The sequence below is a fragment of the Sus scrofa genome, chromosome 14 (genome assembly GCF_054392235.1).
Source record: "Sus scrofa isolate SSC_HxYL_T2T_F1_AM1 chromosome 14, Sscrofa_HxYL_maternal_Yorkshire_Landrace_v2.0, whole genome shotgun sequence".
NCBI classification, from domain to species: Eukaryota; Metazoa; Chordata; class Mammalia; order Artiodactyla; family Suidae; genus Sus; species Sus scrofa.
This window is the reverse complement of record NC_139396.1, coordinates 6,095,752-6,117,498: the sequence shown is the minus strand read 5'-3', so window position 1 is coordinate 6,117,498 and position 21,747 is coordinate 6,095,752. Positions and strand designations below refer to the sequence as shown.

The window sequence follows — 21,747 nt, the reverse complement described above, 5'->3', positions numbered from 1 at the left end:
CTACGAGCCAGGGCAGCATGGCAGGAAAAACAAAGAAAGACCTACAGATGAGACAGGCACAAACATAATTCTCCATGCTCATGGATAGCATGGCTACCTCCACGGAAAGGCCCACCGAATCTCCAAGGCACACGGAAGAGATGGAGGTCACTTTATCAATGTCTCAGTATACTAGGTCCACACAAAAACCTTCATCATGTGTGTAAATCCCACAAAAGAACATGGCACCAAAACGAAAAACACCATGCAATACACAAGACTTGCCAAAACCTTGAAGCATTTGGTTCCATCGGTCATTCTATGGCTGCACTCATGGCATACGGAAGGTCCCAGGCAAGGGGGTCAACCTGGAGCTACAGCTACCAGCCTACAGCAAAGCCCCACCAACACCAGGTCCAAGCCACACTGCCGCTGGTGGCACCACTGGACCCTCATCCCACTGAGCCAGGTCAGGGATTGAACCCACATCCTCCTGGACACTCTTTCAGGTTCATCACAAACTGAGCCACAATGGGAAATCCGGGGATACATATTTGGGATAGAGCATCTGTATGATAAAACGAAAGAAGACCTACAACAATGCGGACACGTATCATACACATGGATGGGAAGACTCAACACAGAATACGGCCAAATTCCAACAGAAGTGTTTTTTTTTTATTTTTTTTATTTTTTGGCCCACATGGATGAAATTATTCTAAAATGGATAAAGAAAAGATAAAGGAGCCAGAACATCAAACATAATGATGAGAAAGCACATTAAAGTGGGAGGTGATTCGGCTTATGAGAACGCTCTATGGAGGGCAGCTTGGCATTGCTGGCGGGATAGAGGCAGACAGAGTTCAGTGTACAGATAGAGAATGCAGAAATAGATCCATAGCAATACACCAACCTGGGATGTTCTAATACGGAAGCTCAAGGGCAGCAGAGTGGAATAGGGATAGGGTTTTTATCCGATACGAAAATGAACTCATCATGGAACATTCAGTGCAAATGTAAAATGTGTATAAATACAAACGATGCAACGTTTACCACACCTAAGAAAAAACAATTGGAGCAAACCTCTGGGTCCTCGGGCTTGGCAAAGGGGTCTTCCACATGACAAGAAAAACATTATCCCAAAAGGGAAGGAAAGAACGGAAAGTTGGACTTCATCAAAAGGAAAGAAAGGCCCTTCAAAACATACATGCACCCCAATGTCCACTGAAGCACCATTTCCAATAGCCAAGACAAGGGAGCAAGCTAAATGTCCATCGGCCGAGGCATGGATAAAGAGGATGAGGTTCATATGTATGGGGGGACATCACACAATCATACAAGAGAATGGAATCATGAACGCTGCAGCAGCAAGGATGGACCTGGAAATTATCATCCTAAGTGAAGGTGGACAGGGAAAGACAAACATCGTATGATACCACTTCTAAGTGGAACCGAAAGAGAGGACACAAATGAACATGTGCACGGAACAGAAACAGACTCCCAGCTTTGGAAAACCGGATGGGTCCCAAAGGAGCCAAGTCCACAGCAGGAGGGACTGGGGGTTTGGGACTGGCTTCTGCACACGGAGTACATGGAATGACCGGCCAACAGGAACCTGTGGTAGAGCCCAGGGAACTCTAGCCCACAGTTAGTGATAGTCGATATGGGCATAGAATCTGAGGGAGAAGGGGTGTGTGTGTATGTATGACCGAATCACTTTGCGACACAGCAGGAAATAGCACAACATGGTACCTCACTGTCCTTTCAATCAAACTGAAGATAAGTACATCAATACAACTGGAATAGGCAACAACAACATCAGCAACAATGAAAAGATAAGCGTTCTTCCCCATGACAGCCAAAACCCTACCCCAGACAGAAAACGGACCTCATCAAATGGAAACATTTTCCTAGGTGAAAAGAAGCTACAGGTTTGGAGAAACTACCTGCCAACCACACATCTGACCCAAGTCTGGTGTCTCGAGGGAATAAGTCACTGCCAAGACACGACCATAACAGCGGGACCTATTCCAACACAAAATGGGCAAAAGTTAGGAAGAGATAGGTCACCCACCATAGCACTGTGAGTCCTGAAGGCTGGGTCCACTGTGAGGCTTCCCGGGATCCTGCTGGCTACATGAGAACACTGGGTCAGGCAGAGGGCAGGAAGGATTGCAACAACACTGCTTCCAGGAACTCCCTCGGGTTGGCCTGAGCCAGCTAAGCCGAAAAGGAGACATCAGGCTCCAAGTGCTGGAGGTGTGGACCCCTTGGGCCAGGCTGGCTGGGGCCCTTGGACCGAAGGCAGGTGTTCATGTGGGGGTGGGGGCCAGAAAGGTGGGCAGTGAGTTGTTCCCCTTCAGGCTATGGAGAGCGGGGCCATGGGCATGCTGAAAGAGGGTGCTGGGAATCCAATGTAGGAGCAGAGTGCTGTGAGGCCTGGACCTCATCTCACAGCCTGGCGCTGGAGCTCCTCTCTCAGCTTCCCTCTCTGTCGCCTAGACTCCGTTCCTTCAACAGCCTTATATGCCACGGGCTGGAACCACCTGCCCCATGGCCTTGGGTCATGGGCTCTGATCCGGCTCGAGTGCCCTGCACTCTGGAAACGTCCCCCCCTCACTTTGGGGAGTCGATCCTCCTTCATCCCAACCCCAGGACTGATGTTCCTTTACTTTCCAAGAGACCCTTCATCCCTGGCACTGGAGACACCTGCCAAAAGGGGCTACAGCTCTATTACCCGAAGTTCATATGTGGAAGTCTTCTCCCCCAGGACCTCCGAACATGACCTTAGGTGGAGCAGTCTTTTCTTTGTCTTTCCATTGCCTACGTTTGTTTGTTTGGATGGGGCAGCTGGGGCGGCATATGGAAGTTCCCAGGCTTGGCATCCGAACGATCCATCGATCGATCGGAGCTTTGGCAGCTGGCCTACACCACAGCCACCGCAATGCCACATCCAAGCCGGGTCTGAGACCTACACCACAGCTCATGGCCACATTGGATCCTTCCCTTCCTGAGCGAGGCCAGGGATCGAACCTGAACACTCATGGTTCCTTCTCGGGTTCAGTTCCAGGGCAACACCCCCGCAAGCCCTGCAGCAGAGTTTGTACAGAAAGAGCTGAAATCAGGTCACTAAGGTGGCCCCTAATACAATAGGATGGGTGCCCCTATAGAAAGGGCAAATTTAGACCCTGAGTCCCACAGAGGGAGCTGATGTGAGGGCGCAGGCCAGAGATGGGCATCTGGAATCCAAGGAGAGAGGCCTCAGGGCCAACCCAGCTTGTTTATACAGGGATCTCAGAAGGCTCGGCTCCGAAACGGTGAGTTGATACATTCTTGTTATTCAAGCCCCATTGCCCGTGGGATTGGTGATGGCAGCTGGAGCTGACCGATTCCCTCTGAAGGCCTGGGCACTCCCAGGGCAGGAAGGAGTCTCAAGGGAAGACACCCTCTCTGTCCCCAGCTGGGCTCCACCAGCATCCCCACTCCTACCTTCCTCCTGGGACACTCTCCCTCTCATGTCCTCTCCCCTTGTCCAGGGAGTCAGATGGAGGACCCCAACAGAAGAAGGAAGGACGGACGACAGGAGGGGCCGTAGGGCCCCAAGGCAGCAGCAGGAGGAGACTTTCCTTTGGTTATTGTGGATTGCAGGCTTGGTTTGTGGGGTGGCCACTGTGGCACAGGAAGGCCAAGATGGGGCCCTGGAAAGCTGATGGAGCTGGTGGGGGAGGGGTGGCTGTTTGCCAAATGGAGACTGGAGTCTGAGGCAGAGACAGGAGTACAGGAGCTTGGGGGGTCTGCACCAGGCCTGCTGCAGGACCTCGAGCATGGACAGCAGCAGGGGCCAGTCTCTGGGGGCACAAAGCCTGTGCCAGGCCCAGGAGAGCCAGCAGCCTGCAGAGACTGCGATGGGACCTGGGTGTGAGGAGGAGGGACCGTGGGCTCAGGGAGAGGCATGTGCTTCTGGATCTCATCGGTCCCATGGGAGAAGCAGGTGATATTGGTGAAGATGCTGGGGTAGGGGGCGTGTCAGCCGTCTAAGCCCCAGCGGGCCATCCCCACGAGACACCCTGAAAAAGGGAGGTCACAGATGAGGGCACCCCCCTGGGACCACCCTCCGGAGGACAGGGGACTTAGGCTGCAAGCAACAGAGCTAGGTCAGAGGAGTCTCTGCCATGCACAGTCACTCAGTTGTACTTCTGGGAAGTTCCAAAGCCTGGCATCCCATGGCTGATGAGCCTGTGTAAGCCATGCAGGCAGGCACGGGCGTCCTGATGGAGGAAGCTCCTGACTGACCCTCAGGACAATCACAGGTTTCAATCTATCAGCAGATGGGCCTCTGTGCCTGGAGAACCCCTGGAGGTCCAGAAGAAGGCACTGTCCAAGGCCGAGAAGGGACATAGGTACCAACAGGGCCCAAGAGAGCTGGTGTGGGAGTGGAGCCTGGCCAGCTCAAGCCCCTGCAGACCTCAGCTCTGGCAAGGCCCTGGGCTGCACCAGCACACCCCTAACCGGGACCCTCTTCCTTTCTCATTCCTTCAGACATCTGGTGTTCTCTCAAGGTCTTGGTTGAGCCTTTTCAGAAGATGCCCATACCCAGGCCTGTTGGAGGCAGCCGGTTTGCTCAGGGGGTCAGTGGGGCTTAGAAACAGAGTGGCTGGGACTTCCTAGAGTTAGTGCGCTCAGGGCTGGGCCATCTGGTGGGAAATCTCCTCATGTCATCAGCCAAAGGGAGGGTCTGGTCCTTGTGGCTGGGGGAGAGGGGCAGGGGCCATTGCCAGTTTCCAGGGCACCACAACAGGGAGTCCTGCAATCGAGGTTTTAAAGCAACAAGTGCAGGAGAGTGATAGCAAGATACGGGAAGGACAGAGAGCCCCAAACAAGTTGAACCCAAACAGGCACGCAGCAAGACCTATTCTGATCAGTATGGCCAAAGGTAAACAGAAAGGGAGGAGGCCAAAGGCAGCAAGAGAAAAGCAAGGCATTCATGATGAGGGAACCCCAATAAGGTTATCAGCAGTTTTCTCTACAGAAACACTCCAGGCCAGAAGGGGGTGGCGAGACCCTTTGAAAGCACTGAAAGAAAGAACAAATAATCTGCCTCCTCCAAATACCCTATCCAGCAAGACTATCATTTCAAATCGAAGGCGAAAGCAAGAATTTCTCCAACAAACCAACACTGAAAGAGTACTGCAATACAAAACCCATTCTGAAAGAAATACTCTAAGGCTTCTCCAATTCAAAAAAAAAAAAAGAAAAAAACCATTGGAAAGCAGTGACTTAGAGAAGCCAGCATACACATCTAACCATGAAGATGTCAAAAACATAAAATGAAATAAACTACATCAAATCATACAATGAGGGCGAGGAATGGAAGAAAATGTAGATCCTTTGTCTTGTTTCAATGACGCGTTTGGTCCTATGTAACGGTCAGGCTAAAGTGAGCAGACATACGAAGGGGTTAACATAACAACCAAACAGGGCAACCCCAATCCAAAAGCCAACACTACATTCAAAAATCGGAAAAGGAAAGGACTCCAGCAGAGAATCAATGGAACCCATCCACTCAAAGGAAAAGAAAGAAGAAAAGAGAAACATAGACTCAACGGGAAAACAAGGCTTCAAATGGCAATCAAGAAACATCTATCAGTGACCACCTGAATTGTTCCGGGACCGAATGCTGCCATCAAAAGACACAGAGTGCCAGATTGGGTACCAAAGCAAAAACCTTCAATCTGCTGCCTAGACAAGCTCACCCGAGGGCAAAGGACACGTATAGATTGAAAGGGAGGGGATGTGAAAAGATATTTCATGCCAATGGACAAGACAGGAGATCAGGAGTAGCGCTGCTCATATCCAACAAAATCGCCTTTAAAACGAAGGCCATCGAGAAAGGCAAAGAAGGACACTAGTTCACGGTTAAGGGATCCATTCCAGAAGAGGATACCACACACTTATATCTGGAATCTAATATACGGCACAAATGAAACTTTCCACAGAAAAGCAACTCATGGACTTGCAGAATAGACTTGTGGTGGCCAAGGGGGAGGGGAGCGGGAAGGAGTGGGGTGGATGGGGAGCTTGGGGTTAATGCCTGCCCACTATGGCCTTGGGAATGGATTAGCAATGAGATCCTGCTGTGTAGCGCTGGGTACAATGTCTAGTCACGTTTGACGGAGCATGATAATGTGAGAACATAGAATGCCTACAGGTATGTGTAACTGGGTCACCACGTTGTACAGTAGAAAACAAGATTGTATCGGGGAAATAACAATTAAGAGCCAAAGAGGACGCGGTATATACACACAATGGAATACTCCTGCGCCATAAAACAGAGCACCCTAATGCCATCTGCAGCAACATGGGTGGAACGAGACCCTCTCATCCTGAGTGAAGGAAGTCCGAAAGAGAAGGACGACTACCATACGACATCACTCATATGAGGAGTCTCATATACAGCCCAAAGGAACCTTTCCACCTAAAGGAACTCATGCACTTGGAGAATAGACTTGTGGTTGCCTAGAGCGAGGGGAGGGAGTGGGATGGATGGGGAGCTTGGGGTTATTGGATGCAAACGACTGCTTTTGGAAGGGATTAGCAAGGAGATCCTGCTGTGTAGCACTGAGGACGAGGTCGAATCACTTATGATGGAGCATGATAATGGCACAAAGACGAATTACACATGTATGGGGAACTGGGTCACAATGCTGGGCAGTGGAAAAAATTGTCTCGGGGAAATAACAATCAAAAAACACCCAACAAACACCCCACTAGAGGCAGTCATCAAACCACAAGAGCAGAGAACAAGGGAGGACGGGAAAAGACCAACAAAACCCAATCTGACACAGCTAATAACATGGCCATAAGAACATACAGATCAAGAAGCACCTTCAATGCAAATGCACAAAATGCCCCAACCGAAAGACATCGACTGGCTGCATGCATACAAAAAGAAGACGCATCTCCTTCTCTCTGGGTCTAGATCGAGAGCTCCGTCTCGTTCTCCATCTCGATCTCCATCTCGATCTCGATCCAGATAGGTAGAGGGATAGACAGATAGGTAGACCTGCTGTCTTCAAGAGACCCCCTTCAGTTTGAGGGACATATACAAATTGAAAGTGAGAGGATGCAAGAAAATATTCCTCGTGCGTGGGAATTAAAAGAGAGACGGAGTAGAAACACCCCCATCACACAAAAGAGACCTTCAAATAAAGCATATTAATAAGACACAACGAAGGTCATTACGTAACGGTCAAGGATCAATCCAAGGAGAGGAGATGGGAATTGGAAACCTATATGCACCCAATACAGGATCCCCGCAATGTAGAAGGCAACTGCTACAACCGTAAAAGGAGAAATGGACACTAACACAGTCAGAGCAGGGGGCCTTCACACCCGACTCCCATCCTCCAGACATAAAATCAACAAGGGAACCCAGGCCTTCAATAATGCATTGGACCACAGGGCACTTCCTCCATAGGTAGAGCGCTTTCCATCCCAATGAAGCAGGATACACACTCCTCTCAAGGGCACACCCGACATTCCCTAGGACCGATCACATGCTGCGTCACCAAGCAAGCCACTGTACATGGAAGGAAATGGAAATCCTATCCCACAGCTTGTATGAACCCAACGCTATGAGGCTCGAAATCAACCACCAAGAAAACAATGGCAACAAACACCAACGCCTGGAAACTCGAAAACATGCTACTCAACAACCAAGGGAGTGCTGGAGAAACCAAAGAGGAAATCTGAAGATCCCAAGAAGCAAGTGACACCAAAGACATAACAATCCAAAGCCTATGGGATGCAGCAAAGGCAGATCGAAGAGGGACCTTTCCAGCAATACAAGCCTACCTCAGCCAACAAGGAAAACCACCAACAAACAATCTGGCCTTTCGCCCAAAGCAACCAGAGAAAGACAAACACAAGGAAAGACATCCTAATGATCAGAGCAGAAAGGAAAGGGCAACGAAGAAAACCATCGGAAAGATCAATGCAGCTACAACTGCTTCTTTGAATACATCCACCATATGGATAAACCCTTAGCCAGACTCATCAGGGAAAAAAGAGTGGACTCAAATCAATAACCATCAAAATGCACACCAGCTTCCAATGGACATCCCAGAATACAGAGGATCAGAAGAGACTACTAAAAGCAACTCTATGCCAAGAAAACAGACTTCCTAGACGAAATGGACACCTTCCTAGCAAAGTACAATCTGCCAAGACTAAACTCCGATGACCTAGAAAAGATGACTGGGCTGATGCCAAGAACTGAAAATGACGTTGTGAGGAAAAAACTTCCAGCAGGCATTCCCGTCGTGGCTACATTGGAATGAATCTGACCCGTATAGGAGAAAAGGCAGGTGCAATCCCTGGATCCAGGATTGCCTTCAGATATGGAGCAGGTCCCATATGCACCTCAGATCTGGCCTTGCTGTGGCCGTGGCTGGCAGCTGCAGCTGCAGCGCCAATTCCACCATAGCCAGGGCATTTCCAAATGCCATGGGTCTGCCCTGAAAAGACAAGAAAAGGCCAACCCCCCACTCCACCCACTTCCCCACAAACAAAACTAGACCACCTGAGGTCTTCACATGCACATACCCAACAGGGGCCTGAACACAAACACCGACCAGTGGTGCACAATGACTACCTCGTATACAGGCTCACTACCACCAGCTCCTACACAGTCGTCTCACGCACAGCCCATGGGCAAGGCCACAGCCCTACAGTACTTCTAGGCCAGGATTCCAGAACACACACACATCGCCTATGAGATTTCTTTGTTTCCAAACACACACACCTACCTCTGACATCCCTCCAAATACATACTACAGAAGCCCCAGGACCTCAAATACACACACAGCCACAATCCGCCTACACGTACTAATACACATGTACACGTCTCAAACACCTATGGACACACACAGACAAATATTCCCAACCCTTGAACATACAGATGCCCCAAACACTACACATGGTGCCACCTCTCCAGAAGACAACCGCCCTGCCAGGACACTGCACCTGTGTGGGTGTCAACTGCATATGCATTTCAGCCCTCACCCTCAATGTGGACACACCATCTCTTCGTACCTAGGACCTGTAGAAACACCTCGGCATTCTGCCAAGAAGCAACGTGGCACACTCCCAACACCTCCATACCATAGGAACACAACCTGGTCATTCATGCACCTGGTGATAGACACACAAACGAGTAGACACACGTAGGACACATGGACCTATCGCCAGCAAACCACAGAGGAAATGACTTCCACATATCCAATGATCCTAGGACCCAGCTCATCCATCTGCAAACTCGTAACACATAACCACAGCACATATTTCTCACACCAAGAAATGCACGTCTCCCACGCCCCTGTAGAAACACAGAACCTCATCTCTCCAGCAGACACACACTTCCCCACGTCCCCACATATATAAGCCTAACATGTCCCTCCTGAAAACTACAAGGGCATAGCCCCAGCGAATATGCCTCCAAATGCCCATGCCCCTGGAATACACACTCAAACGCATTCTACACACAACTCTCCAAAACACCCAAGCAGACCCGCAATTACTCAGTACACGACACAAGTGCAAACCTAGCACCCTACGTCCTTTCCTCCAAACACGCATATAACACACTCTCGGCATATCCATAAACCCACACTCTCCAAGGCTCCATCCAAGGGCATGCACTCTTCCAGCATGCAGAATCCAGAAGCATACCAATACGGCACCCCGACCTATATAGCATTCACCTGTCCCAGAAGATAGGCCGACTCGCCCTCTACACATCAAAAGACACATGCACGGCTCTGGAACATGTGCTACACACAAAAAAGCAAAGAGCCATATGACAGGCCATGAACACACAAATAATCATCCTAAAGGGAAGGGCAGAGGAGGATCCTTAAAGAGCAGAAACCGCCCACGGGGGATGGGTTAAAGACAAGCTTTCAAGGGGTCTTCGAAATGGTCTAAAGCTGATGATCACTCAAGAAAAGGAACCCAGCCATGACTTACCCGACTTGAAGGAAGACCAGATGCATCCAAGTGCCAGACACGCTCAAGACACAACCCCCAAGAGTTCAAGCACAAGACAACAGATGTGGAGATCGAGTCCTGCTGCATGAGGTCAAGGAGAGAAGAGTCCTGGACAAGGAGCATTTCTGCACCTCACCCAGACAGAAACACAGGGGAGAGGGGACACGCCTAGGTAAAAGAGGACAGGAGATGGAAACCTGAGATGAATTACCCCAGTTGATATATGACCAAACGCCTGGGAATACACACCGATTTGAACAAGCACTGTGACAGCCCAGGGCACACCATCCATATAGGGCACAATGAGGAGCTGGAGATGGAAGCCTTGATATCCACCCCCAAATGAGGAAGAAGGCAGTCTTCTCCCCTCCCCACTGGGCCTTGGATTCTAGAAATGTAGCTCTCTTGGTTCTTGGGGCTGCTCTGCTCCCTGGCCAGCTTACGCGTATCTCCCCCCAGGGTCTTATGCTCCTAAACTCACTCTTTACCTGGGGCTTCGCTTCCTGCCAAACTCTTCCTGCCACGAAGCAGAAGAACCAGAGCTTCATCAAATCCTGACACCTGGTGAGGGGTCTGACAGTGAAAAGACAGTGGGTTTGAGCAGGTCGAGGCGTTCCTTTGTGGCACGGAAGGCTAAGGATTCTGAGTGTTCACTGCAGTGGTCCCGATTGCTGCTGTGGCACTCCGTCCGTGGACGGGGAAACTCCACATGGGGCAGATGCCACCAAAAAGAAGAAGTCTGTGCGCTCGAATCCTCTCTGAACCTGGGATCCTGGATTCAGGTGCCAAGCTGAGGGCAAGGTTGATTCCAGTCTCACTCTCAATTTTGGCTGGGGTCAAGTCCCAACCACGAAGTTTCACTACAGGCCCCAAAGGTACAAATACACAGATCGGCCCCTGGACTTCCCTAACATCGCCCTGAGGCCTAGGCAGATAATCCTACTAAGTCCACCAGGAGACACACAATCCCCAAATTCATGGCGGAAAACATCCATGAAAAATAGGCCCCTGAACACCAACTTACAAACACCTAAACGCCAGCTCCTGGACTATGCCTCTGTTACATCTCAGCACCCTCCAAAGACAAACGCTCACCCAAACACAGGCATGATCTCCCCTTACACACATATCCATAGACAAAACCCAACCAACCCTCACCTTTGACGGATTACCAGATTCCCGACCACCAGGTGGCCTTATACCAATCCCCCCTAGGCTTGCAAATCCATCACTATTTACATCCGACTACAACTAGGTGGTCAGCACTACATTCAGCAAGGCTGCCCCCAACAGAGACCCAAGCATGCCGTTTGAACAGAAGTGCTGACCGACATTGGGATGTGAAAAAGGAAGACACCAGTGAAACTAGCAGCCTGGATGGTACATCTTCACTCCTTTTCCCGTGCCCTGAGCTACTTCTTGTGAACCCCATGAGGGTTTTCAAATTGGAAATTCTTCCTTCGATCTTTCCTACGCTTTGGAACGGCGGGCACACTGGAATGCCACCCATTTTAATCACTCACACACTTTAGTCCCCTGCCTCCATAGGCCCCACAGTCCCTCAAGTCTCCCAGCAGCCTGATCCACAGTGCTGCTAAAAGCTGTGGTGGAAACACTGCTCCGGACCTGAGCTCCATGCGGGCATGAACCCACATGGAGGAGGGCACAAGGAGTCTGCAGCGTGCACAAGAGCACAGAGCGGTCACACCCAATGGCTGAAGAGTCCCCATATTCCTTAGCAGGGCTGTCATGGAATGAATGCTAAAGGCCACCAGGACGGGCCCCACCCTCAAGCAGGCCACCCCTTGGGAAACCACCCTCTTTGCTCCCACGTGCGCTACTGACTACCCAAGCGGACCCTCCTCAACAGACACTAGTAGCGGTTGGAGGATGGGAGTCTCTGTGCACAACAGCTCAGTCAGCAGGGGACAGGTGGGAAGAGGAGGGAGGGAAGGAAGCATCAGAAGAGCTGGCCCAGGAGCTCCCTCCAAGACAGGAATGTCATGGAGGATTTGCATTCGCTGGAAAGCTCTCTGGTGTTGTCTTCCTGTCTTCTCCCTGGGAGCTTCTGTGGCCATCTCTTCTTAAACCCTATCTCTTGGGAGATGAGCCCCCACGGTCACACTGCATCGGTGAAACCCATGCATTTAGATAGGATCCCCATACAAGAGTTTGCAGAGATCCAGCCTAAGCACAGAATCCTCAAAGTGGGCCAAGGACATTCATGCCCTTTGGGCCACAGTACCTTAGGCTGTGTGGACTCTTTGGGTTGGGATTTGCTCGTCTAGAAAGAGAAGGGTCTTTCCCCTAGCAAATTGGATGGATCCATTAAAGAACCATTCTAGCACGCAATTGGAGATCTGGGAACCTCTCTTCAGAGATGGTGCTCCTGTCGCCATGCCTAGAGAATTTCCAAATGCCTCGATTCTCCACGCATGTTTGTTCTTCATGTCTTTCTTTAATACATGGAGCTTGTTCAATAAAGGTTGGTGCACAGGTGTGTCTCCTTTGTACGGTTCTGGTTGTCCTGGTTATGCTGGTGAGCTAAACTTGACCCTCTTGGCCAGTCACAAGACAGCAGGTACTTTGGGAACACTATTCCTCTCCCTCCCTACGTCTGGCACGGCATCATGGAAGTTCAGGTGGCCATCCACCCACAAAGAAGTAGCAGCAGATTCAACATACCCACCTGACTTGGGAATGCTCGCCAAAGATACTTGAACCCTCAGATCCCTTTTCTGGTCCATGGCAACATCAGAGCATTTCTTCCTCCACAGGATACCTCTCAAGACCCTTACATCTATCTGACAACACCCAGAGCTCCCAAGGGCACAGACGTGAAACGTCCACAAGACACAAACCTGGGATCTCTCGGTGCCTTTCAATTTCCATGTGGGAGTGGAAGGTTCACTGTCTCCTGATGCTAGTGATCCATCTCCAGAGATGTTTCTCCTCAGCCGCCAGTGCCTGCCCCGAAGCTCTCTGCAGGAACAATCAGAGGTCATGGTCCAAAGGACGTTGAGACACCCACTTCCATGACTGGTTTCCCTAATTACAGTGCCGCTGATTTGACAACCTCTGCCTCTCCGATGTCGGCATGTAGGGTTCTGAGGTAGTATAAGATAATGAACAACAGAAGGAGTTCATGTCATGGTGCATCAGAACCGAATCTGACTAGGAACCATGAAGTTGCGGGTTCCATCCCTGGCCTCGACTGGTGGGTTGAGGATCGGGTGTTGATGTGAGCTGCGGTGTAGGTTGCCATCACGGCTGGGATCTGGCATTGCTGTGGCACTGGCATAGGCCAGGGGCCACAGCTCTGATTGGACCCCTAGCCTGGCAATCTCCCGATGCCATGGATGCGGCCCTCAGAAGTCCAAAGTCAGTCAAAAATGATGGAAGATTTGGGAGCACCTCGTTTCCACAATGCAACTTTTGTATCAGTGTCCCTGAGAAGACTCATGCCAATAGGACATCTGGGGAGGGAGTGTGGTGGATTGGGAGCTTGGGGTGAAGGGATGCAAAGGATTGGCTTCGGTGTGGATTAGCAATGAGATCCTGCTGTGTAGCACTGGGAACTTGTGATGGAGCATGCTCATGGGAGCGACTAGAATGTGTACATGTGTGTGTACCTGGGTCACCATGCTGTACAGTAGCAAAACCATTGTCTTGGGGGAAGAACAATTCAAAACCAACCAAACAAGAAACCCCCACAAATACTACATCTGAGCTATGCGTGAGAATCTTGTAACAAATTGCAGGAGTGGCTGAAGAAGGGGAGGAAGCAACAAGGATGCCTGGCCTTCCTGAATGCCTGGGTACAAAGGGGGCCTCAGCAATCTTCTCATATGAAGGTCTTGTTTGAAAACCCTTGAAATGTTTCTTCAGTGTAAAAGCTCCAATAGAGAGCCCTATTCCCATGGTGCTCAGTTGTGCAGTGCCCCATCCAGAGTTTCTTCCTACAAAGCTCACCATGGCATTGCAGGAGATACTCTCGCCTCAGCTTCTCACCCTCTTTGGAGTCCATGTTCCTTTGCAAGGGGCAAGAAGCTTCGGAAGCACCCACACAAGTCCTTTTTCTCAATCTGCAACAATCCTTTCAACCTCTCCTTCCTTGCCCAACACCCTAACAGCAGGAGGAATTGTACTTCTGCTACTGCACACAGGGACTCTTGCCTCCCAAGAGATTTGCTTGCACTCCTAGGAGGTTTCACCCCTCACCTCCCTTGATGATGTTCCCGAGACCTCGCCTCTCACCACACCAGACGGACATACGCATTCCTATCACTTGCATCGTGATAAGCTGACCTTAACTCCCAATCTGAACGTTTCCTCAGGTGTGTTTCTGTTTGGCTGTGTCAGGGATGCTACGTTGATTCCCATGCAGACAGCACCATAGACAAGGACAAACCTCGATTCTCAAGAGCAAGGGTATGGGATGCAGACAGGAAATGCACCAGCTTTCAAGCAGGGCTTGCTGGGGAGGACGTTGATATGAGTGGGTTTGGAAACGTGGAGATTGGACATTGGTGGATAAAAAGCTGGCACTGTGTCAAAGGGCACACCCACATCACGGGCAGTCGATGTTTTCACACCTACAAAAGCCAGCAATTCCCATGATGGCTCAGCAGACATAAACCCCCCTAGGATCTGTGAGGATGCACACTCCATGCCAGCCTCCTTCAGTAGAATAAGGATCCGGGGTTGCCCTGAGCTGTGCTGTAGGTCCTGCAGACGCAGCTTGGATCCGACATTGCTCTGGCTATGGCAGAGGCCTGCTCGTGCAGGTCTGATGTGACTCCTAGCCTAGGAACATCCATAGGCAGCACGTGTGTCCCCCAAAGGAGAAAGCAATTAAACCAAGAGACCACCCCACACACACACATCTGGTTCTTTCACATAAGGAAAGAGAAGATTGTGTCTTCTCCTCCCTTACTTCTGTCCTTAACCACATAAAGCTCAAAGACGCAATAGTATCTCTTGGCTCTCCAATTGCCATTTCATCCAAAGAGCCTGCAGATTTGGGGTCCCTTTGCCATTTTCTTTTGGGTTGGACCAAAAGGCCCCTTTTGGTCTCCACTCCGAGTTCTCCTCCCCTCAAGAACTGCCCACTCCCTGTAGCCTAATATGGTACCCTTATGGGCGAGTCTTGCCAGATGCATGCTGATTCCAAGGGAAAGGTAAATTTCAGATACACAGGGAAAGTACTTGCAGTAAAGATATGTCCAAAATGGTGCACGGGACACAGGTCAGGCTAAATGCAGGCACTGTGTATGGGAAATGAAAAACTCAAATGGAGCTGCACATTTACTATTGTTTTTGCCTGGCGTTGAGCACTCTGCCCTTTCAGTACATTGAATTTCAAGAGAATGGAGGAACTCCCATGTTAAAAATGCATCCAGTAACAGAGGAGCCACGATATCAGTAGGAAGGCAACAAAAGGAAAGATACTCAGGTCTACGGGGACGCAATTTAATTTTCTCGTTTCCTTTTTAACTTTTTCTCAAGAGGAACTCTTTGATCTTACAAGAGGTTAGGTTTTCCACTGCAGTTGATTTACAATGTTTTGTCTACTTCTGCTGCGTCGCCAAAGGACCCTGTCGTACAGACAGATGTATGTATATATGATATATGATACATATATATCTATATGGGATACATATGTAATCACTTTCTCACATTATCCCCCAACCTTTTCCATCACAAGTCCAAGATGGAGTTCCCTGTGCACATGGTACATTTCAACCAGAGACAAAGGAATACTACCTGCAAAGGCAAACGGATGGCATTCAAAGTTGCTTGCCCAAAAGATCTCTGAAAAGATGTGAGTGAAACAGGTATCTCTGATCCCTGGTGGGAACGAGGACTGAGTGGACAGGGGAAAGAGGGGAGAGGAGGACTCAGCACTCCATATGCTATTCGGCACACGTGGACTGTGATCCCCAAGAAGGGAGGATTTGTTGAAAATGTTACATTCAAACATTTAACAGGGAAAAGCTCCAAGACTTACCAGCAATGTCATCATACGGGAGACACGACAGACTGATCTCTGGTCTTGGACACGTGGGCTGTGCAGTGGCTTTTTGGATAGGCTGGGCCTTTCCAGCACAAGGGAACATGAGGAAGGTGGGTCCTGCTGGATGCTGGTTGGCACACAAGGATGGTTTCCTTAAAAGACGGACACACACCAATCACAAATGGTAGGTCTGCTGAGAGAAGCCAAACCATAAACATTGGGTTCCAGGTGGCCATGAAAACCCAAGTGGTTATCAGATGATAAAAGGTGAATTTTATTCAGAAAGTCTGGCCTCTGGGGAAGGGAGCCTGGAGCCAGGACGGAAGCTGAGGGGATTGAAGGACAACAAACAAGTTGATGAATAACAGAGGGAAAGGGAACATCAAGACAAACCTTGGTGCTGTGACTCTGAAAACCAACACATACATTGCCTGACGAGGCACTCAACAATTGTCTGGCCCCTGCATAAGGTGGAAGAAACGTCTGGTTCTTGCCTCCCTGCAGAGGCCAGCATGGAATGGCACCCCACCCCCACCCAGGCTCACCTGCCCTCGGCCCCTCCCCCACTGCAGAATGACTGGAGGCCCGCATTCTACTGTTGAGATTCAAACTTGGGCTCCTTTACTTGCGTCCTGAGCATCTGTTGGGGCAGGTCCCTCGCTGGGTCCTGCTCTTGACTGTCCACGTTGAGGCCACCAGCCCGTGGTGGTCCAGGCCCATGCCTGTGGGAATGGCTTCAGAAGGCGGTAAGCCTCTAGACAGGGGCTGTTTTCCAAGAGAAAGGGCCTCCCTCAAATCCCTGGGTTTCCGTTGGGACCCTTCACTGTGGACATGGAGTTGGACGGAAGGAGAGGAAGGCGACAGCACTGCACCCCAGGGACATCTCAGCTGGGGAGCCTGTAGAAACCTGAGGCTTCCCTGGGGAGGACAGCTGCTTGGAGGTGGTTCAAGAGGCCTTGCTCTGGTTGGGGAGGCAGGATGGCAGCAGGCAGGTTGGCGGTTTCTAGAAGGGAGACAAGCCACTTGGAACGTGTGTGGAGCCAGTGTCCTGTGGCTGGCCCTGGGTGGGTCATGGGGAAAGCCTAGCCCCGCCTTGTGGTCCTCAGGCATCTGAAGCTCGCCTCACCAGACCTCTCTAAGGGATTGGAACTGGCGCATACTCTGGCTAATGGGGGCGTGGAATGTGAGGGTATAGTCAGAAAATGATTCAGTGCTGGTGAGTGTTGTCTGTGGCCACATGCTCAGGAAAGGGTCTGCTCTGAGCTGAGCAGGATGTGACTCTCACTGCCACAGCCCAGAACGTTTCCCTCCATCCCACCCAGAACTCACTTCTCAGGTCAGGCAACTCTGGCCTTGGAGTCCACAAGGGAAGGGCAACCACGTGACTTCACCCAAGCTAAGACTCGTGGGCCTGAGGTGTTCTGTATTGGTTTCCCTTTTGTGGAAATACGTCTCTGCAGACATGGCACAGCGTGTCAGGTGGCTCACAGCAGAAGCTGAGGCCTGACTTTGAGATGAAGAGTGTGTTCCTATTTCAAGTCACTACTACTACATGTGGAGAGAGGCTGGTGCAGGTGGAATGCCTAGGAAGGCTGCTTCCTTTGTAAAGAGGCGGGGTGAAGCAGTGTAGCACAGAAGCAGGAAGATGATCTAGTCTGCTACTCTCAAACCTCCTAGAACACCTGTGGAGGTCAATTCGGTGCCTCGTGGTATGTACCTCCTTCTCCTGAATGGGCGGTTTTCTCACAATGGCACCTGACTCCTGCCTGCTTCTCAGTTTCTCCTCACTTTCCATTGTTGGGAGCTGGAAGGGGAAGGATCACAGGCAGCCTCCACTCCCATGACCCTTGTCACATGATCCGCCCTGGGCCCGTGCTCATCTTCGGAAGCCAACCCTGGATGGGAAGTGGCAAAAATGCAGGGGACACACACCGACTTCTCAGACTTCTCTCTGAGGAGCAGAACTGCATGGTGGGAGGGATTCAGGGCCATCAGGATGGGGTGGCACACCTTAGCCCCCGTGAAGTGTCCACTCTGGGTGGTTCGGAGAGGCAGGTGCATGCTTGGTGGGGCTGTTCTGTGTTTGTCTAAGGGTTCTGTGTGCAGAGCGATCTTCGCAGCCTTTGAGAGGTGTTGTGTGAGGTCAGGAAAGTATGAGAGAACAGATGTGTGCTGAGCATCCCGAGAGGAAGGGTTGAGGAGGATGTGAGGCCCTTCGACTTTAGACAGTGGAGGTCCATCAAAGGCCTCACGGTGCCTGGAAGGACCTTGGAGAAGGCCCTTACCTGCCAGTGACCTTGCTGAGGGGCATGCTCAGAGTAGATGTCCTCTCAGGTCCAGGACGTGGGGACAGCCTGTGAGGACGAGGTGTCAGGGAGCTCCTCAGGGAGGCTCTCCAATCCCTGCTGCTGAGCTGAGCATTTCTCGGTAGACAGGGGCAGGGAACTGGGTGTGGGGGTCAAGACCATGAACATCCCTCCACGACATCTGCACAACACACAGCTTCCTCGGGCCAAATGCCCTCTCCCACTGAGGTGTGCCCTCTGAGTCCCCAGAGAGCTTCCGTCCATGTCACCCATTCTCCTCTTCCATTCACCCCTTTCCTTTCTCTCCACAGCATTTCCACTGCTGGGCACGGATGTGGTCATGCCCCCTGGGGCCTCACGCTCCTATCCTCCCCCCACTCCTGGCTCCCAACCCCAGCCAGCTTGGGAGCAGCACCTGCCACCGCCCATGGCCCCATTACTCCTGCCTGGCAGCACCCTATTGCAGCCACCTCACCCCATGACACCTCGGGTGACTCCTGCTGACCATGGCCCCATTGCCCCAGGGCTTGGCAACATCCCTGTCCCAGTCTGGTCAGGAGGGAGGTCAGCATTGCCCCACCAGTCTCAGGCCTTTGGGCGCCCTCAGGCCCCCCTCAATGGGAATGCTTCCAGGGCCCTCATGGGGAGTGCTTTGTGTCCTGCACCCCTTTGCATAGCAAGCCCTGTGGGGGACAGCGGGGTGGCTGCCACAGCTATTGCAGCAGCTCAGGCTGGCAAGGGAGGCTTGGCCCCAGGCCTTCCTCCTCAAGCGGCACCTCCAGCTGCCCAGATGGCCTTCATCCTGCCCCCAGGGACCTCTGGGCCGTGGCCACATGGCACCTCTGGGACAGGCAGCCTGCATGCCTCCCAGCACACGGGCCCTCAGGAGGACGCCTCTCACCATAAGAGCGTCTATCAGAACTTCCGACGCTGGCAGCGCTTCAAGTCCCTGGCCCGCAGCCACCTGCCCCAGAGCCCCGATGCGGAAGCTCTCTCCTGCTTTCTCATGTAAGTGACCTCTCAGACCCTCATTAGCTCAGCTGGAGCCTTCGCATATACAGGACCTTGGCATGGACTCCCTGCTTAGGTTTCCAGGCATCCTTTCACCTCGAGAGAAGGAGGGTTGACAGCAATGTCCATGCTATGAGGAGGCACGTCTGCACTCAGATGTGTCCCACGTCCAGTCCATGACATCCCGTCCGTGCCTTAGCTCAGCTACCACCACCATGCAAGACCAGTTGTCTCACGTTCTGCACTGCCATGATAACATTGAGTGCAGGAGAGCAGTCCAAGAGGGTCCTGCTCGGATGTGAGGAGCCAGAGTTTGAATGGGACCTGCTTCTCTGGTGCTACCTCCTTTCAACATGGACCTGGGCCTCTGGCAGCCAGTGGGTATCACTTCAGATAAGGCTTAGGACATTCAGGCCCAGGACGGAGCTTTCTGCATGCCCGGTCCTTGTTGTTCTGAAGAAGTCCAGTGTGAACGGGGAGGTGGTCGAGCTGTCCATAGATAGACGGGCAAGGGTCTATCCTCCTAGAGCTGTGAACCTGGCAGGAACATCCCTCCTAGACCCGAGGTCCCTCCGAAAAGGGGGACTAGGCCATCTAGTGCAGAGACCTGGGCAGAAGAATCCTTGGGCTTCTCAGACCTGTTAGCTGGTAGACTGGCGCCTGCCCTCCCGCATTGATGGGGCTGCGTTTTATATGAGATGGCAACCCGCCCCCAGCCAGAGTGTCCCAGCTATAGCCAGGGAGTGGACAAGCATCCTCTGGTGAGTGGGAGGTGGTGGCACCAGGCACCAGGAAGGCTTGCCTTTGCTCTCCAGACACCCTCGTCTCCCCCTCTTGAGCCTGGGTTTGGCAGGGGTGGGGCCCATGGAGGCCTTGGAGCTGGGTGGGGTTGGGCAGTTGGGGGCTGGGCTGCACCAAGAGACTGACCCTGAGGGCTTACAGCCCAGTGCTTCGCACCCTGGCTCGCCTGAAGCCCACCATGACGCTGGAGGAGGGCATGCGGCAGGCCATGCAGGAATGGCAGCACATGAGCACCGTTGAGAGGATGGCCTTTTATGAAATGGCAGCAAAGTGAGTCAGGGTCCTGGGCCATGGGCGACATGGTGGGGTGGGTGGTGGGTGATGGGCAGGCCCCAGGGCAGGATCTGGCTCTGGTGCTAGCAATCAGAGAGGATGCAAGAGGAGGCTGGCACCTGACACCTCTTCTTCCCTGAATCCCCAAATCCTATTGGCCTCCAGAATCCCCTCTGCCACCTGGAGAGCTTGGCTCTTCCAGCCTGTCTGTCCCAGGAGCTCTGCCCTACCGTGATGCTGATGTGGGGAGGCCTCAGGATGGCCTTGGGGAGCACGGCAGCCCAGGAGGGGGTCCCCTGAAGGCATGGGGGCTGTGCAGGGCTGAGGACTCCACCCGGCAGCCTGGCACCCCTTCATGCTGGGTGCCTAGCCATCACTGACCTAGCATGTGGTAGGCCTCTCTTCATCAACGATGGCTGGAATGGGCAACCGGCCATCCCTGGGGAAGCCCATGGGTCTCTGGCCCTCCCTGTCATTTCTGCATGTGAACCTCCTAGTTTCCAAACAAAACCAAAGGAGCAGCTAGCTCTCAGTGGCAAGAGATGCCTCACCTCTAATGGTAGGATCCCCACTCCAGCCTGTGCTGGGCCCTGTCTCATGCGTGCTCTCCCAGACTCTCACTCCCAGCCCCAGGTTCTGGGTTCAGGCAAGGGCTCTGTGGAGATACGTGCCAGACCAGGCCACTGGCCATCTCCATTGTTTGGGTCAGACAAGGTCCGGAGGCACATGAGCAGGGGCCCCCACTGCCCACCATGTGTCCCTAAGCCTGGTCCCAGAGATTGACCTGGGTCTCTGCTGGGCCATGCCCTCAAGCTCCAGGGCTGGTCAGGCAGGAGGAGGCCCAGATCTTGGATATCTGCCACTGCAGTTCCCTGCTGTGACAGCACCTCACAGGCTCCTGACAGACCTAAGGACACCCTCTCCTCACCCCCTTGGTCCTGCTGCACTGGGTGGGCTCCAGAGTCCAGGTGGTTTTCTCACTGGGGCCTGTCCCTCAACACCCCCCAGGTTCATGCAATTTGAGGCAGAGGATGAGATCAGGATGGGGAACGTGTCCTGCACAACGCGGGCACAGGGCATGCCTCCTCCAGCTCCAACAAAGCTGGCTCCTCAGGAACCCACATCCCGCAAAAGGGGCACTCAGTCTGTGAATCACCTCCCCCCTGGAGGTCAAGGTACAGGTAAGAGAGGCCTAGGCCTGGTCCCTGTTCCCAGATGGGTCCTTTTCCCTCAAGGGGGCATTGGTCTTTCAACACGGATAGCCCCCGAGGGTGTCTCAGTCCGCCTTTACCCCTCTGCGGTGTGGACCTGGTC

General features: G+C 52.2%; 1 long non-coding RNA gene across 1 annotated transcript in view; it reads right to left on the bottom strand.

Moving 5' to 3' along the window:
• LOC146396265 (uncharacterized) overlaps positions 1-21,747 on the bottom strand; it is a 90,386-nt gene that overhangs the window by 47,343 nt on the left and 21,296 nt on the right. The window contains exons 4-5 of the long non-coding RNA XR_014826598.1: positions 16,037-16,194; positions 12,888-13,008 (exon numbers count right to left, since the gene is read on the bottom strand). This is a non-coding gene — a long non-coding RNA (uncharacterized LOC146396265). The remainder of the gene's footprint in view (positions 1-12,887; positions 13,009-16,036; positions 16,195-21,747) is intronic.